At 41.4% G+C, this 20,271-nt stretch overlaps 1 protein-coding gene across 2 annotated transcripts in view; it reads left to right on the forward strand.

The window, feature by feature from the left end:
* The first annotated feature begins 8,988 nt into the window (after positions 1-8,988).
* The window catches only part of atxn1a (ataxin 1a), a 60,547-nt gene continuing 49,264 nt past the window's right edge, over positions 8,989-20,271 (forward strand). For both annotated transcript variants that reach the window (XM_061092565.1, XM_061092566.1), the window contains exon 1: positions 8,989-9,170. The gene's annotated coding sequence lies outside the window, so the exon portion shown is untranslated. The remainder of the gene's footprint in view (positions 9,171-20,271) is intronic.

Consider the following 20,271-nt stretch of genomic DNA (forward strand, 5'->3'; position numbering starts at 1 on the left):
ATTGGCAGTTTTCTCATGGCTGCAGGGAAAGAAGTCACACTAAGCACTAGATGTGCTTGGCCCCTGGAGACAGGAGAGCTGTACTGTACATCTCCCGCTTGACAAGCATTGAGAGTGTAGCTCACTGGAATGCAAACAGCCAGGCAGGGTGTGGCTACGCTATGTTAGCGGCTCTGACCCTGTGACCTTGGTTATGTAACCGATTGTAAGTGCTTTGTCGGAGTCGGATGTGTCATGCGGCTGATATAACAAGACCGCGACATAACCTAAAGTTGCAAAAACCGACAACACTGACCTGAAACGCCTGAAAAGTTATGATTTCTGAGGAGGCTTAGTTTTCTGTTTTCTTTCCTGATGATTTTGCAGATTTAAATGAGCACCTATGATGCTCTCGTACTTTGTCAGTGGTCACAAAGGTCATGGTGTACAGACACACACAAACGCATGTGCACATACACACATGGCACATAGCAGCCAAGGTTAAACAAAGATAACTGGACTTTATTTGGGTTAAGGGCAGAGCAGCATGCTGGAAGTGAGCCATGACCTGACACACACAGACACACACACCCACACACTGTGCTGTCAGTGTTGGTCTCTGCTCAGTCCTCTGTCTTGTAGTTCCTCTTTTCCCTTCGCCCTCTCTGTCTTGTTCATCAGACCTTGGAGACAAATCTCGAGGGACAGCTGGCGGTGCAGCGTGAGCACCTGCATGTTGTGTGTTTGTGTGTGTGTGTGTTTGTGTGCATCTTTATGATTGCGGCTATGTACATCGGTGGGTCTGGGAGGGGGTACCTGCAGTGATCTTGCCAAAAGTCATTGTGTCCGTGTGTGTGCATTCAGTGTGTGCATGTGAGCACCTGTGCTGCCAGCAGGAACCTGCCACAGTTGCGATGCTTTGTGACGTATGGTGGTGACTTCCTAAGGTCGTGCTGTGAACCCTATGATAACTATTATCTTCCTGCGGTCCACTCACCTTCGTGTCCAGAGAAGGGTATTAAAGTATTTGGTGCATTACAGATACATGATCGAATATATGCAGAAAAGTGTGAGTCATTTAATCTCGTTTGTATTATTCTGCCTCTGATATTGTCAAATTGGCTTTCATACAGTGAAAACAAGTGACATGTTGTTCAACCAGCCATAAAGAGCCTTCCTACACTAGTTCAGTGTTACTGTGTGTAAGTGTCAGCACAGTGTCAGCACAGCCCTCAGGGTCGGCCATGGACACACTCCACTGTCCAGTGCCTCAGTTTGCATGAACAGTTTAAGCACAATTATGGAATGTTTTTTTAGATTTAACCTAAGAGGAATAAGGCTAATTATTTTACTATCATTCAAAGCTTGTTGGCTCACAAAATAGTTGAGAGGCTGGAGTCAGCCAGTGTAAATCAAGAGGATTATTGTTAGGGCCAGACAGATATATCAGTTGGTCAATTGATTTCTATAGGCAACCGTATGTTAAACGATATGCCTCGATATGAAAACTTTTTTCTGAATGTAATGCAGAAAAAAGAGGCATGGCCAAGAAGTGGTGTCATCATTGTTTGTTTAGCAAGGACCATAAACTACTCCTTTATATTTATACTGCATAGTATTTGTCATCTCTGGACTGTTGAAAAGAGGCAATAAAACACAAAGCAGGACCTGTCATCTCCACTAATGGACGGACAGCCTCTTACAACCTACTTGAGTAAGAATATTGATTGATATATCTAACAGAATTCTTTACTACCTTAAAGTGTCTTCAGCATTGTCCCTAAAACTCCAGTATCAATCAGGTTCTAATTCTGCCTGTGGGTCTCCAATATCAAATATTTGCTCTTCTTAGTTAAATCTTTTAGCCATTACCTTTTGTATTTGACCCACTTTCTTTCTATCAAGCACTATGTTTCTCGACATGTGCTTCTATTATGAGCAAATTAATAGCTCAATCTGATCCTACTTGTAACTCTCCACTGTGTCCTTTCCTATCAATTCGATTTGCCTTCAAACATAGAACAATTTCCTTCTTTTACTTTTTAATTTGGTATTAACTTCTCAGCGATGCAGACCCCTTTGAGATATGACGAGGACTTTCTGATCCAAAATTATATTTAAGCGAGTTCACCTTGATGTGGAAAGTGCCACCTCAAAATTATTTCCAGTCTAAACCATTTATCTTGTGGCTTGTTCAAACAATGGGGTCATTAAAATGAAACCTGTAAATGCATGACATACAGTATAATAAAACGATTACAGGTCAATTCAGGACACTCTGACAGTGAGTGGGATTGTGGGGTTGAGTGCGACTAAAGGTTTGTGTCAAGGAGTTGAATGAGGTCGCATGAAAGCTGCTCTTTCAACAACAGCTTGTATCTCCTTGCTGTAATTCTGTGGTAGAACATCTGTAATCCAGCCATTATACCTGCCGTCTGCCTGTTTGTCAGATTACTGCGGCAGAGGAGTCCCGTCGCTTTAAGACTCTACACATCACTTATTTCAGTATTTGATCAATTTGGATGCCTGTTTTTAATTATATTCATTATTTAACTAAATGAATTGCACATAATGTAATGGGCTTCCATTTTTTCTCTTCTCTCTGTGGGGTGCCCTTGATGTTTATGTTGTGCGCTGAAGTATTTGTGTGTTATGCAGGTTGGTGAGATGATTTACTCTTTGTGTAGATGACATTAAGAGCTTATCATATTTATGTTTTCAGATTATATGTGCGTGTGTGTGTAGTGTAATGTACAGTCTGCATGTGAGACAGGGAGAGAAAGACTTGGAGAAGGATCAAAAGCTGCAGAGAATTACTATGCATGCGTGGGCAGGATATGTCTTTCGAATGTTTGGAAACGTGTACGTGGACGGACTTGGCGTATGTGCGCTTGTGTACATCTTTGAAGATGTGACTCCGTGTTTTCCCTGCAGGCCCCCTTGGAGCATGTTCCCCTTATCCCAGTGTTTGGATCTTTAGTGGACCGATCAAAGCCAGGCTCCCTGCGACTTCCCTCTGCGCTGTAACGCGGCTCAACTGGGGAATGCTGCGTAATTCCCTTAGGTGGCAGCTTGTGCTCTGATGTTCGGCGTTGACGCACTCTGTCAGTCTCACATAATACCTCCTCACACACATGTACAGTACGTTCACATGGGTAAATGCTGTACATCCAGCACATGCAAACATGGAAGAAGGCATGTCCTTCTCCGTTGCTCAGAAGCTTTTTCTCTCAATACTTACAGCTTTTTTTTTTAATACTTGAATGTAATAAAAAAAGGCCAAACACAAGCTTGACCTTGTAGTTCCTACTCATCATCGCATTTACCAGCTGTTATGGTTAATTCACAAATTGTATAATCGCATCAGGAGATGCTCAATTAACGTTGTGAAGACCTGACACAGAGGAGTTGGAGATTGATTAGTTTCTTTTCACCTAAAGGTCTGTAGTGTTTTTCCTAGAGAGCAGGTTCCAGATGATGTCTCAATACGATGTGCGTGCTAACTGATATAGTATGTGCTGGTGTAGGTTGTTTCATCTTGATTTTATCTTGATTTATCGCCCTACACCAGGCCACCTTATCTAAGTTGTGTACAGAGTGTTGTCTATCTTACCTGCAACACTATCTACGCTATCGGGGTTGCTAGGTATTGTGTATGCATGCACACTGTGTGAATGGTAGTGGGGACGTGTCTTGTATTTATCAGCAGGGAAAAAACAGCATGATCATCAGGTACACAGAAGCACATTTGGGCAGCTTTTAAAAGCGCTGAACTTTGACCTGTACTGATTGTGCTGAGTGTTAGCGGGTGAGTTGCATAACCAGGAGGCAGTTCATGTTTCCCTGTGAGTCTCATTGTACATGCGGGTCCCCTGTCTCTCGTATGCTTTCCAGTTTAACCATACCAGCATAATAGTTCAAAAAGAGTATTGCCAAAGAAAATAGATGTGACTAAAGTAGAGAATCATTTAACTTGTTGTTTGAACTTGTGTCTGCAACTGAACCGATGAAACAAAGAAAATATTTAAAACAGTGAAAAAATATTCAGAAATTTTTCATATGGGTTCTGTTGTTTTGAGTATTTAGTTTTTAAAATATAATATTAAGGTTAGTAAGTGGACTAGGTGTTTGCCTATTGATATATCGTTGGCCCTTTTATTCCACACCTTTTTAAACTTGATGTAGTATTTACAGACCAATTATCCTGACTTTACAGTCATAAATGGGTGATTACTATGATAACATTTTATAATATTGATATAATGATGCGTTCACTTGGTGCTTTAAAAAAGTAATGTTGTACGTCCCCGATCATTTGGGTCATAGTTATAGCTCTTGCATATATTGCAGACACGTTGTTGGGCTCAACCAACTTTTATTGGCCTCTTAAGGTTCATGCTGTTTTAAATACGATGTAACCATCACTATACGCCCATGTGTCATACATAAACTAGAGGGCAGCACAGACAACAACACACATGGCAACGGTGGAGGAGGTTGTTGTTGTTAAGTTCAAATCATATAGATGCCTGTAGTTTCTTACCGACTCTTACATATCTGTCCTCAAATAGTTCTGCCATCGTTCAAAGTTCTTCCTTGTGTCCTGTGATTGTCTTGCTTGACCTATTGGCTACACTGCCCCCCACAGTATTTTCGATGGTACTGCTCTGTTTAATCAGTTTCGTCTGGAAGCTTTTAGAAGCTGTGCACAAATACAGACAAAATGAACTCCAAGTACAGGCTGACGGCTTTGTTAATTTTCGTACACTTATCTAGCGTTGATTATAAATGAGCCTTAACGTTTTGCTGCAGTGATATATGCAGCCAGTGAATCCAGAGCCCTCAATGCAATCCCACAAACAGTTTCATGTACTTTCCTTCACATTTGATAAAGAACATTTATTTTAAACATATATTTTTTTTTAGCAGTGCATCTTTTGCAGAATGGCCAAGTAAAAGTCAGATTCAGTGGAATTCCCTCCTGAGGCCAATTGCCTTGGTGCATTTGGTCCAATCCTTTTATTATAGGCTTCATTAATTTCTTGTTTTCATCCACATGCAAAGATACAAATAGAGAACAAAGGCAGCATAAGGCAGGACATGCTTACTGAGCCAAACAAGCTCTCAAGGGAGCATGGAGTGCCCTTCTATAACCTCCTGAGCAAGACTTTAATCACTTTAATTATGCACACAGAAGAAGGTAATATGACTTGAAAGGTGACATTGATGGATAGGTACAACTTTCACATAAAAGACAGGGATGAAAAAAAATACTGTAGCGTGCTGTAAATACCAAGAGAGTTGAGTGTCTGGTGTCTGTCTGTGTAGTAACAGTGTGGATGTCGGTGGTAACAGAAGCATTAGCAAAACAAGCTAGGTCAGCATGTTACCGCACAACCGATACTGCTCTGTTCCTCATTACACACACTCACATGCACACTCACATGTGCACGCCCCACCTATGGCTCTGTGTTCTCTGGTGACAGCTGTGCCTGCTGAGTCTCTTGAGTGTGCTGGGCATGTGGGTGGGGACACGACTGTCCAACCCTGTGTGTGACTGAGGGACAGCAGGCAAGGGACCAGTAGAAAGGCAGAGTGAAAGGGTAAGGACACTGTCCCATAGCTGGATATGGACACACACACACAAACACAAAATAAAGTGTTTGTTTGTGTAAAACTTTCACAAACAAGGTCAATCCAGGTGAAAGCTTGGTCCCCATACTGATTTCAACCATGAAATCGACCAGAGGTAGATATTTAATTGAATAGAATTGAATTTAAGACAGGTGAACAGCTGAAAGTGTTTGTTATACTTTATGTTCTGCTTGTATTTCCATGCTGATTATTCTTGCATTATCATAATGAATATCTTGTCTACCTTTGTGCGTAATTTCCTCATTAGACTTTTGGCACACAGGTTGCATCTTCAAGATCTTTATTTTCATGTTCCCTGTTGCAGTTACAGTATAGGAAAATCGTTCATTTGCTGCAGGTTGTTCAGGTTCAGGAATGTTTACTATGATGATTAAGCTGTTAATCTAGGCTTTTAGCACAGGCAGCCACTAAAGTAAATGGTTTCTAAGCTGTAGTGTAAATAGAATAATAAGTCTTGGTACCTGCGAAGCACTGAAAATCCATAAATGTTAAGTATATAAAGGTGGTATTGAATATCTGGTTCAATTTGTAATTATTTTTACTTAAATATCTATATATTCTTGATAAAAATAAATACATATATATATATATTTATTTTTACCGTATCTATGCAATATTTTTTGAAATACTCAAAGAAACAAAACACATGGCTATCACAAGTCAGCAGGTCTGAAGCAGATGCTAAGTTGATCTTGTGTCCGTCAACCAGTCTGTGACAGACAGACAGCATCACATTCTCTAAAGACTAAAATAACTAGTTTGCCATCCTTGCTTAAAAAAATGTTTTTATCAGTATTTTCATCTTGTATGTGTGTTGTGTCTCTGTTTTGGGTTTGTGAGTCTGTACGTGACTGTAAATACAGTGTGTACGTGTGGTGCTCTGCAGGTTTCACATGCCTGCATGCTTGTCAGTCCCTCAGTGTGTGTGTGTGTGTGTTTGTACAGTTGTTGCGTTTGTGTCAACTTAGTAAAAACAAGAACAAGCAGGGTGCTTAAGCGGCAGTTTCTGTCCCCAGGGCCTGGTTGGCTGTCACATGATCAACTGACCTGATTTTGTGTTTCCAAGGAGATGCCTTGTATCAGGGTTCAACTTAATGCTCAGCTCTGCCCTTTGACCTTAGGACATGTGTTTGTCGCTGTAGTAATAGCCTCCAGGGTTACTGTAAACGACACGATTGCACTGGGTTGGTGCACTAAGTATGAATCCTTCTGCCTCAGTTTAGGCACATATAGATACATTTATTTACCAGGGAAAAAATGTACTTTCCGTCTGATTTTCAGGGATACGCCTGGATGACATATGATACAAAAGTCTTCTCTGGTTTTCACTATTCCCCATTTTAATGCAAAACCTAAACCAAGTAAGACAAAAGGTCTAGAGGTTGAAACCACTGTCTAGAGATAAAGTAATAGCTTTAAAACAAGACAATGTCTTATGTTTCAGGACTAGACAGTGTTCATCGATTACGACTATAGACCTTATATAAAGATGGATTACACGACAGAGGCTTGCATTCGTATCATTGAAGCCGTATTGTGTTACTAAGAGTAGTGTGTGTTATATAGTAAGTCTTTAAGAAGTGATCTGTTTCCTTTGTCCAGTTTAACTCACAGGAGTTTCTGAACGCTGGTGTAACATGTTCTGCTGCCACAGGGAACTGATTTCACGAGGAGTGAACACCATTCTTTTGCTGTGCGGAAATTCAGACAGGGTGAAAATCTGTCAGTGGCAATAATTACATATGAAACACATGACCTCAAAGAGACTTTTTAATGTCAACTGTCAGAGAACATATTTAGTCAGTCAACTGACTTGTGGAAAATGGGCCGTCTACAGACTTGCAAAATAAGACAAAGTTTGGTAAGCAGCCAAACGCTGATACATTGTCTGATGACTTTGAGGGGAGAAGAAAATTGCAGATCAAATCAACTCTACAATTATTTTAATACTGTTGGTAATTTGTTTGGTGCGCGTTGCAATCAGTCACAGAAATGTGGAGGATTACTTCAGAATATAAAGATCACTTCATCAGCGAGTATTTTTCCCTTTTCTACTTGCTCATGTCTTACAACAACAGGGTTTTTCAAAAGTACTGTAATGGTCCAACATGAGATGAAAATGAAAATTTTCCCATTGCACAAAAACAGTCCTCACCCACTCTTCCCCTCGACCCCACCAAACATATTTGTGACTATTAATCATCGCTTTAGCAGAAAAAACACTTTATATTTGTTGTAACTACTCCGTCAGGCGAATAACCAAACGACAACAAAATCAACAGATTTTCCTTCCTCAGAAATATTAGTTTTGTCACCAGCTCTTCATTTCATCACAACAGCCCTCAGCTTACCGGAGGCATTTGGTTCAAGTGAAACGCCGTCCTCGCCAGAAAGCGAGCCAACCTCATCAGAGAGACCTAAATGCCTCCAAATAACTGTTTTTGTTTGGAGGAAAAAAAGGAGGACACACGCCTCAAACCAGTGTCTCTTGCGGGTAAACAAAGTGTGGTTGCCATGCCGATGGGGCGTCAGTATATAAATAGCGTGGGTGTTTGTTCTGAATACTCCTAGGAGAGAGCGGCACGAAGAGGGAATCACAGGGGGACAGTGATAGTCACTGCACGAAATCACAAGCACAGTCTGAAATGAGAATCTTATGAAGGAACAACCAATGCAAACATAGACTGTGTGTGTGTGGGCGTGTGTGTTTGGAAAAATGGACTCCGCTCACATTTTACATACAGGAGCAAATACTATGGAGTCAAACAGGTTGCATCTTCGAATTTACACACCCATATGTCATGGGAGACCATTGTACCCATTGGTTTTATAGTTATTTTATTTTAAGTCTCTGCTGAAAGATTAGTTTAGTATTCTTAGTTTTAAAGAAGACAGTAGATGATCTGAATACAAGAGATTTAAGGAGAAATCATTTAAATGTGGGTTATAAATTGAATAGGTTTACATGCTCCAAGCTTCAGAAATCGCATCACTTTCCTCATATTGTGAAGATACACAAAACACCCGTATAACACACGAGAGGAATGCTGAACTGAAAAACCATCACATGTCTCCTTTAAACTAAGGTTTTGGTAAAATCAAAGTATTCTGCACAGCTGCCATTAAAGCTGAAAGCAAACTCTTTTGTGAAAAACAACACTTGTCTGAAGGTTAAGCTGAAGATTGTGATTTCAAAGTGTTGCTTCTAGTTATTATGCAGTGATAATTTAGGTAGAACAAGCAATAGCTGTGACCTCAATACGTTCTATAAAGTTTTTCAGAATACAGACTAACAGATGTATTTGAAATTTGGGTTAATGTTTCCCCGTCTCTCTGTCTTTCCTGTAGGGAATGGTGACAGCACCTGCAGACAGACAGACGTGGACAGACGGCGCAGGCATCTGGGACGCTTCCCTCCCACTGGTGGAGAGATCCAGACTTAACACCAGGAACCGCGGCTCCAGTCGGGTGACAGCTCTCAACTGAGCGGCAGGCTCCACCTACTCCGCCCAAGTGGCTCTGCTTCCTCTGCTCAGGTAGGATGGAACTTCTGTTTTTGGCTTAAAAGTAAAACTCATCAACCAAGAGGTCAAATGGATGTTGAGGGATTAGTGATGACAACTGGCATCTTAAATGTCTAACCTACCACAACTCATTGACCGCAATGTGAGTTAACACTCTGCTGTATGATTCTGTCTGTTGTGAATGATCCTGTCTCAGGTCACACTTATCGTTGTAACTCTTGGGGGCCACAGTCCCGAGCCAGGAACCCTTGAGTCATTGAGCATTAAATACAGTTGTATTGTGTAATAGTCACAAGAGCAGACTTACTGAGTTGTATTTTTTGGGTGTATGTGTATGTGGCCCAGAGGATATTCTTGTCCGGGCCTTTCTGCTCGTGTCTTTCTTCGTCCTTCTTTCTTCTCCCTTCATGTGATTTAACTTTTCATTGCATTCTGTAGTGTCTCATTCTTAGATTTGACCCTCCCACTGTGATGTCTCTCAACTCAGTTTTTGCCGATTTATCTTCTGCCAACCTCCCTCCTTGTCGGTCTTTCGCCCTTCTCCTCTCTCAGTGTCTCGACCCTATTCTCTAACTGAGCTGGACCCCCCCCCCCCCGCCCCCTCTTTTCCACTGTATCTATTGAAGCCCCTCCGTCAGTCCTTTATCTCCGTCTCACCAGCTGTGTGTTGAGGCTCCATTCTGTCCTACGAGGGAGAAGAGAGTGAATCGAGTGACTTACTGAGGACAGTGAGGAAACCAGTCTCCCTCTCCTCTCCTCCTCTCTGTTTACAGTTTAATCTGTTTTTAAAAAGTTACAAAACCCAAAGTATCTTCAGAGTCTCATCCCTGCTTACCTGCTTTTTGCTCAACAGTTTTTTCTATATTACCCTTCAGCATTATTATACAGTTGCACTTGACTCACCAGCATTAGATTTATCTGTGTGTACTTCAGTGTGCTCTGGGACTTGCCTCATAACTATACAAATATGTTTTGAAGTACAGCCTAATTAGTTTATTTAATTAACTAATTCAAGGAGGGGGATAAAAGAAGGACAATCCTAGAGAAAGTATGAAGCAAAGGTAAGATAGATGTAGATGAAACAAATGCAAGACAATTATATAATTACATCAAAATGCTGCTACATAAGAGCCTCATTTTATACATTTAATTCCATTTCTTGGCTCTATTTTGCCTCCCTAGTCTCCTCCTTCCTTCACACATCAGACTTGGGCTGGAGAGAAGTTAAACATTTCACTCTTGCCGTCAATCTGTTTCCTTTCTTTCTCTCTCACTCTTGCCGTCAATCTGCCGTTGACAGTCGGCTTTCTCTGAGCAGAAAGCCTCAGAAATGAGCAGATGGAGGGCTGACAGTCTCGAGGCTCCAACAATGACGCCGGGCGGCACTTCGTGGTGATCAACACATGTCAGAAAATGGCTGTTAATGGGAGCACTATATAGAGACTGTCAGTCATCAGCTATACGTGGCCTGGATCCATTTTAGTCTCGCTGCCTGTTAGCAAGTCAGAAATCACGGTTTGTGTTAAGATGTTTGCCTTAGAGCATTTTATTTACTCATATTTGCAAGTAGTAAAACAGTCTTTTGAATTTTAGTTTATAAAATGATTATGTGGTTTCTGTTTTTTTGACTGTGTTAAAAAGTTGTTACTTTTATACAAGTCCACGTTGAATCCACTGTAGCTGTTTGGACAATTAGGTATAGTAAACAACACATGACTGTTGCAGTGCCCATTATTTAATTGTAATGCATTGTTTGTATGTAGGTCTGATAAACATGCACACATTTGACACTTAACTTCAATATTCATGGCACTTGATGTTTTTAAATATTAAATATGTATTTACTTGGGTTTAATTGGAGCTTTTCTTTAGAAATAAATAATATTTTATTTAAAAATTCTTTATTTCTTATAGGCAGCTAATATTAGATTAAAAACATACAATTATTCAAGACGTTACGATATCATGTTTTTAGTTTTTAGTGTCTGATAAAGGTGTCTATCTAAATTTAAAATAAAAACACTTTTACAATGTTTTTTGGTCTATCAAAGGTTATATAATGATGAATTATCAGTCAAATATCAGTCAAACAAAAAGATACCTTAATCTTTACTTAAGTTACCTTTAGAAAGAAACTTGAAATGAATAGGTTGTCCCTTTACTTTGCTCCCTCTCAGTATGTTAGGATGGTTTCCCCCTAGTCTGCCCCCTTGTGAAAGCTGTGCTCCGCTTTATTTGATCTGGGCTCGGATTGAATTGGTTTTGAGGAGCAAGGGAAATACACACTCGCACGTATACACACACCTGAGACTGCCAATGGCAACAGCAGCTGCCCCAGAACAGGGAGAGAGGGGAGAGTAGAGCTGTAAAGTGAGATATATGAGGAGTCTGAGGAGGTGTTGAGAGAATAAAGATGAGAGGACGATACACAGAGATGAGGAGAGGAAAAGGTGGTAATTTTGTGCTGACCACAGACAAGCAGAAGGAACTACATTAATACATTAATTCCATTTCTCTTTTTCTCTCCTCTGGTCCCTTCTTTCTGCTGTTTTCTCTTCGGTTCTCTATCCATGACCCCTCTCAAGTCTCCCTCAGCCCTGCTTTTGTCTCGCACAAACACACAACCACACACACACACGCACGCACACACACCAAACAATTACATAATTACCCTGCCCCGTGTCGCTGAGTTCACCCAGTCTGCTGGTTGTTTCTGAATCACTGAGAGAGCGAGAGAGAGACTGAATGAATGATGAATGAAAAGAGAGATGTTTTCGAGGTTTTTGCTTATACAGAATTATCTTAACAAAAGAGGGAATATAACACATTGAAGTAAAAATGTATTTCAATGTTTTCACCAAGGTTGGAAAAATGCATAATCATGTCTCCTGTGTAAAGATATTTGTCTAGACACTTCACAAATTTGTATGAATGTCAGAAAGTAGGAAATATTGACTTAACACAGGTGGGGGATCATTATAGAAGAGATTATATTTGAGCTCAGAAGTTTTCTTTTCTTTATTTATCCTTACTTTAACGAGGAAGGTACAGTATTCACACATCATTCATCCATTATAAACAAAAAAAACACGCTTGCTGTTACCATGGCAATAGCAATGAATGAATTGAGACACCATTTGATGACATCACTAATTGCATCATCAAAGGTCACATTCCTGCTTGATGGGAGCTGCACTAGTCCAACAAACAGACTTGTTAACCTTTGCAATCTTTCACGATCTAGTTTCCATATTAACTGACCTCATATGTTGTGCGGACCTAAAACTGCAGCGTTAACCTTTCTATAAGGTTTTAAATTCCGTAGCAGAGCAGTACGATACATCTTCTGTTTCTCCTGCCAAACTTCATTCGACAAAGCAGTTCTGTCGTAGCACTGATAAAGACAGAACTCTTTTTAGCACAGTTGACACAATCGTAAAAAGGAATTTTCCCCCACATAAGAGGAATAACTCTTGTGCAGTAAACTCCAGCAGCGGCGCCTTATCTTCCATACAGCTGCCGTCTGTTTACAAAGGAGAGATGTTGAAGTCGAGCTCAATAATCATACGGAAGGTCCAATGGCTTCTCCCATAGGAGCTAATCAGCGTGTATATCTCTGCTCAGCTTCGCCTGTGTGTTCCATTACTCGGTCTCGATAAACATCACTGGCTTTACTCTTGTACTCTCTTTAAGTGTGTGAGTCAGTGTCTGGCTGTCGGCATGTTGGTTGTGTTAATACAGCATATACCTTCATCTGTACGTATTTGTGTGTGTGTTTTCAGTGTAGTACCAGGGTGAACATGCAACAGAGAGACAGTTTGTGTTTGTGCGCCATAACATACTGAATGCATATGTATGTGAAATGTGAAATGTCATATGGAGCTGTGGGGTATTGACTGGAATTCAGCCATCAGCATGGAAAAAAAACATGATGATGTGGGGCCGTTACTAATGAGCCATACATGTGTGTCTGTCAGCGTGACTGTGTGCAGCGGGATGGGGGCACGATGCCCAATGTCTGTGTTCTGTATCTTTGTGTGCAAGCACTCTTTAATATGTTCTTTAGGAACTTAAGACTCTGTGTGGGCTCCATTATTCACACAGACGGTCTTGTCTACTGTTTGCATGATTAATCCACTGTCCTCCTTAACTCCGACCCACTTTTGTTGCTCTTTTCTTTGTTTGCTCTTGATTACCTCCTGCTTTACAGTATTAAGCAATGAGAAATGATGACTCAAATCATCTCTGGCTGGGCTACACTGACTAATTGGCCAGAGCGATCTGATTGCATTAGATGTTATTCCTTCAGGGTATTCCCTGTCCTCTCGCCCCCGCTTTGAAAGATATCCCACGCTGTTTGCAGCTTGTGCAACATATTGCTTTTGTGAATCATTTGTTTTTTTATTTTATTGTATTCATAAGAGGTAGACACACAATCACCAATTGGTTGTAAGCAGGTCTGGAAATTAGCACATATGATTTATGGTATGTGTGTTTTATCCTGAAAAGTGAATAATGCTGAAAGCTATCGTTGCTGTTCAGCCTCTTCTGATCTTGTTCATTGTTTTTAATCTAAAATGCAAGATATCTCAAGGAAATTACAAACATGCTTCAGGGACTGAAAATTATTTTGTTGTGTGGATGCTGTGGGTGATCCTGCGGGAAGGCAATAAAAGCCCAAGATTTACTCAAACTCACGAGAAGCCTTTTCCCTCCTCCTGCATCTCCTCGCCTGTCTTGTCTTTTTCACAGAAGCCCTTATAAGAGCAACCTTTTCAAGTGAGCTAAAATGATTATAGTAATGGAGGCCTGACACTCCAACCTCTCTCTTGCTCTCCTTCAAAGAAACCACTCACTTGTACATTCTGTTCTGTACATTAGCGTGGCCCCCGGGATGCCCTTGTTCGCTGTGGCTTAATGCAATCACACCTCCAGTATAAGTGTACTATGAGAAAGAGAAAGACAATTGAGAAGAGGGATGGAAATGTAGGGGAGATCCAGAAGGGGACTTGTGGGTGGCAACTGGCAGGAGTGATCACATTAGAGGATGATAATTACCTTCAGATGGGATCCAGACGTCATGCAAATTAGATAATTTATAGGTTTTCCTGTCAGTCAAAGGTACAATATGGTTTCTTTGAACAAATGTCATCAGTACAATCATGAAACTACTTGTTGCCTTTATATATTTCAGTTTTCAAGGCTGATATATGTGGAGCATCTGTGAAAACGACACAGGGTATCAGATTAAAGCATCTTTAACACTGTAAACAATAAAAAATATCTCAGCATAAGATTAGGGAACAATTTCAGCCCAGCTTTAAATCATACTTTCATTAATTACCCTGCATGCCGGCATAGCATTGACAGATTTCATAAAGCATGGTAGGAATAACTTAGGGGGGCATCTCCAGGTGATTAACTTTTAGAGCCAATCGGTCATGGGAGGCCAGGGAGATGAAGATGAGCAGGGCCGGTATCAAACTGAGTTCTGCCCTAACTGCTGAGAACCCTATGCTTCATGGTGTGAAAACACGCAAAGCTAACGCGATATCTCTTGAGTTTTTACTAAATACCTGCTGATGAGCGTAAAACAAATCATGGATGTTTTAACGGGCCACTGACGTGAATCTCTTGCCTATATCAGTCGTATTGTGACAATATTAGGGTTGGGTACCGAGAACCGGTTCCAATATGGAACCGGTTCCAATACAACCGGTACCTACCCGGACCGAAATGCAACGGAGATTTCGGTGCCACATTTCGGTGCCTGAGCCAATTGGAGACTGAGATCTCCGCTCGTCCCGCCTCCTCACACTTCCGCTCCTTCCTTCACGGGAAGCGGCGGCATGTCGGCCGCGGCCGCCGGTGGACAAACTCTTGTCCCCGTGCTGCCCGCGCCCCGCGTGCGTCAGGGCTCCTGTGCAGTAGGAGGGGGGAAGGGGGACCGCCGGGCGCATTTCCTCCGTGGCGGTGCGCCGCGACCGGCTCCGCGACCGGCTCCAGGTCGGCTTGGAAAGGCTCGGGGCGGGAGGAACGAAGACCACGCCGAGAAATGTTTCATAAAAGCGACCGCATTTTAGGGGACGAAGGCGGGCCGAAGCCTGCCTGCGACAGCCCCCGCCGCGGAGACACGGGGTCTCCGAGCGATGGGAAAGCGACCCTCAGTCTTCATTTGGCTCAGGCACCGAAGTCAGAGTCACGAGTCAGAGTGTGTGTGTTTTGTATTTATTTTTATTTATATAAGTATAGTGTAAACTTTTGTAAACAGTTCGTATGTTATTCATAGTTTTAAGTTAAAAAGGGTTTTGTATTTATTTATATTTATAATCTACTTTAAACAGTTAATATATTTGGCAATAAAAAAAGCCTTTCTTAGTCAAGCATCGTTTTGTGCACTTTTTTGAAAAAAGTATCGGTTCAGGCACCGTTTAGGCACCGGTATTGTTTTAAAAGTATCGGTTAGGAACCGGTATCGGATAAAAACCAAACGATACCCATCCCTAGTCAATATGTTGATGTGTGAAAGAGAGAGAGAGCTCATAGTGCTGCACATAGCTCTATAATGAAGCAACAGTGCAAAGCAATAGATTAGAGGTCTTTTATGTTGTGTAAAAAATGTTTTTTGTATTATGAGGAAACTGTGGCAGGACAATTGTAGAATTTTGTGTATATATAGACAATACAATGGACGTGCAGGATCTGAACTCTGATTGCTTTTCATTTGTACATATCATGATGAAACAAGAAAGCAAAATGGACCTCGCCTCAGAAATTGTATTCTCAGATATTTTAATGGATTATGTGCCTGGATGTTCTGAAAGAGTTAAGAGTTCATGATGATAAACAATTTTCTCCAAGAGGAGTTGAGCTCAGTTCAGCAACATCAGCTTTTAGTGAGATGAATGGGGATGGCCTTTGTGGCACCTGGAAAGTCCTTATGCTGAGACCTATAGAGACTTTATTGCTTTAACAACTAGGCTGTATGATAAACTGTCATCTCTCTCACCACCCACACACTTTTTTCTCTTCATATCTCACTGTCTTTCTGTGTTACTCCGAATCTGTGCCGTGTGTGCCTCTGTTATCTTATTTTTTTCACCTCTTTGTCAATGTTCCCCTTCATTTTTCTCCCTTTCATCTTCCTGTGCTCATATATCTCTGTAAGGTTCCCTTTGCTCTTCGCTGCATGGCTCACCGTCGTTGACTTTGCCAATCCCTCCCCTTGTCTCCCTTCCATATCCTCTCTCTCCCTTGTCTCCCTTCTCTCTAGTTAACAGTACCACGACATTAGCAGCCACTTTTTTTTAGTCGTATGTATGTATGTGTCCGTAGTGGTCGGCATTGCTGGGCAGACTCAGAGGAGTGTTTCAAAGCGACTCACAATAAGTGGATTCAACTACGAGGGTACAATTAGCTTCAAAAAAGCCAAACTACAGGTGCAAGTTTGTAGCTTCTGAAGTCTTGATTATCTTAAGAATGACCTGGGAGACAAATAAACTGAATTTTAAGACTATTTTCCTCAATAATCATGTAGATACACCACTTCACCAGCAGGCATATGGTCAATACTTCTTTAGAAACATGTATTTATGCCTTTGTTGCTGAGAATTTTCATTTCTACAGAAGCAGCAGGATCACTTTAGTTCTCGTCACAAGAGCTGTTGCAAGTTCTGCAGTAGGATCTTACTGCTAGTACCTTATAGTCCTGTATATACCAGGCCCTCCTGCCATCACGTAATTGTTGGTGCTGTCAGTACAGCAGTGCTGATGGATGGCCACTTACCAGTTTCCCCATATACTCTCCACTTACGCTCCTCTATCCTTTTGTGTGGAGAGGTGAGAGCTAATAGCCCATTGAGCTTAACTAGTTTCCCTTCACTTGGGGGGGAACAGAGGGAACTTGGGGCTAATGTAGCACCCTGTGGTTCCCTCAATGGTATAACAATGACAGACGGGCCTCAGTTAAGCGATTTTAATGGAATAATGCAGAGTTATTATAACATGCTGCTACCTAAGAGGTTTTTAAAGCTCACAGTATGCGTTTGTACACACCTCAACATCATTAAAACCACTATTGGAGGTTTAGTGAAAGTTTTACTTTCCCTCAAGGAATCTGTGTGTCTTTTAAAGCTATTTCTCGGTCAGTCTGACCAGAATACTGATTCTTCATTATCAATTAGTTGATTGATTGATAGGGGGAACGGTTTGGATCTTTCTGTGAGGAATTTGCATTTATTCCCTGTGTATGGACTAGTACTCCATCTTCCTCCCACAGTCCAAAGACATGCAGACCCAATGGGAACTCCAAATTGCCTGTTGATGTGAATGTGAGCGTCAATTTTTGTCACCATATGTTAGCCCTGTGATATTCTGGTAAGCCTTACAGGGTATATCCCAACTCTTGCCCAATTTCAGCATGGGATCTGCTTCCGCTCCCCTGTGACACTCAAACAGTTCAGAGTCTATAACGTATGCCATAAGGCAAAGCATAGAAACTGAAACAAGTGAATAATTGTGATTTGTGCTTAAAAAGTGAGTCAAGCAGCAACTACCTGTGTTTCCATCTGTAATAATGAGTCTACACTGGTTTGTTGCCAGAATAAATTGATTTGGCCTCTGAAGAAAGAATTACACTCGAGAAAACAAATCTTCTCAGTTTTTTTTATTAGTTCTCTGTTAAATAAAATATCTTTGTTGGACTGAAATCCTAGGACCTTTTAATGAATGCATTTGTACAACCCAGCCCCACTCAGCAATAATTCAGTGCTGTGATGCTACGCTCAACTGGGACTTCATACAGTATTGTGATAGCCTTAGATGGGGAACGTGCTGTTCACATCACAGAGCAGAGCAGCACAATGCCATGAGCCTGCCACTGTAAATAACTGTAGGCTGTTGAATTGTGCGTGGGAGGTTTCATAAACATAAAAAGCGAAGGAGAAAGGGACTGCCATAATGTCACATTCATAAATGTGAGGATCACAGGAGTTCACGGCTGAAAAGGGGACAGTGAATGAAAAGCAGGTCTAGTTGCTTTTGACTAAACTAAAAATAATATTGTGCAAAGTAAAACGGACTTGTTTTCTTTTGATAAGATTTGAAAACATCCATGCACTCTCTATACCGCTTATCCTTTAATGGTTGCATCACCTGGAGCTAATTTCAGCTGGCATTGGTTCAAGAGGTGGGATACAAGCTGGACCAGTTGCCGGTGTATCTCCGACCTACAGAGAATGCTCACATTCCCACCAACAGACAATTTAGAGTCACCAAATAACCTGACCCCAATCTGCAGTGCTAATCACTGCACCACCAATTTCAATGTCATCCTTAAAATTATTTAACCATCGGTATAAATAATGACGAGAGAGCAGCAGACGTGCAGACATCAGAACCATTAATTTCACTATTTAGTTATTTAGAGCGCCTGCTGTATGAGGGAGGAACACACGTCTTGATTGTGCAGAGATAGCACGCAGGGTTTTCTCACCATGACTGAAGAATAACCACAGGCAGATGTTTGTGTGTGTGTGAGTGTGTTTGTGTGTGTGTGTGCACGCGTAAATGTGAACTCATGCAAAGTGTGTTTGTGTTCCAAGTGTGTATATTTGTGTGTGTGTCTTTATATATACACATTTGCGGAGGTGTGTGTGAACGTGTTTGACAGCAAGGATTACATAACAGAGATGCCTGCTGCTGTAGGTCACATTGAATGACACACACACACACACACACACACACACACACACACACACACACACACACACACACACACACACACACACACACACACACACACACACACACACACACACACACACACACACACACACACACACACACACACACACACACACACACGCTTTCCTGTATGAGCTAAACCATGATTAGCTGAGGTGTTTTTTAACATAATGAAATCTTCACCCACACAATAGTAAGTTTTTTTTCCTGCTTGTTGTCTTCAGCACATTGACATTTTAAGTAATGTCTTTCAGACAACATTGTCTTGTTTCCCTCCTCCTGTGGTGTCTTAGACACATTACCGAGTGACACGGTACAATTCTTGGACAGTGTTTAGCACGGGACAGTGTATGCAAATCATCACATCACATGAGAATACAAGAACAAATGGCTGAAAGGGCTGAACACAGACATGCACAGCGGGAGAAGCTCAGCACACCTGCACACACAGATACACACACAGAAGCATCCTTCTTTTCTACATGTTAATACGTTCAGGATTGTAGACTTCTGTGGCTCCACATATGCACCAACTCCCAGGAGCAATGGAGTAACCAGCTTTATGGAGACGACTATTTTAAGGTATTTTTAGAGTCTCTTGGTAGAAGGGTTGTAGCTCTGTCTGTTTTGTAATGTGTCACACATGAGACATGAACTGGACTTTGCCTTTCACACATGAAGAACATGGCAGGAGATCTTCCTGCGTTCAAAACAACAGGAAAATGTCTGCAACATTAGGACGTGGGGTGGCAAGAGGCAGGACCGAATTTTCTGCATCGCCCGTATCACCATGTCTTGAATTTTGTCTTAGAGATATGTAATACTTTTTTCAACTTTTTTTCTTTTTGTCTCTGTCACATATTAGACACTTGATCAAAGCATCCGTCTAGGGGTGAAAGCTCTAGATATTATCCTGCTGTATTTTCACATGAACTGATACATATGTCTAAAAGTAGCTAAAGTGGCAATTTGGGCCATCGCAGGCAGAAAAAGGAGTTATTATATAAAGATGTAATGCGGTCTGTTTCTCAGCCCTTTCCCCTCTCTCCTCTCACTGCACCAGTCGTACTAATGAATTTACATTACTCCTTTAATAGAAATCCATATCTGCTCGTCTGTAGTGCTAACCTCCATGCACCCACACATTCATCCTCACACGTGTTGTTTCTTGCACAAATCCACACACAAATCCACGGGCAGAGTTCGCGAGTGAGCCCGACCCAGTGGACGATGTGTCATATGCAGAGGACACACGGGTCCAGTTTGGGCACTGATTCTATTCTAAATGAAGCAGGAGATGGTGAATTATTGAAACGCCTGTCCTCTCTTCTCTGCCTTGTCTCCATCTCTCTTTTCTTCCCTCCCTCTT

The sequence above is a fragment of the Limanda limanda genome, chromosome 19 (assembly GCF_963576545.1).
Source record: "Limanda limanda chromosome 19, fLimLim1.1, whole genome shotgun sequence".
Lineage (NCBI taxonomy): Eukaryota > Metazoa > Chordata > Actinopteri > Pleuronectiformes > Pleuronectidae > Limanda > Limanda limanda.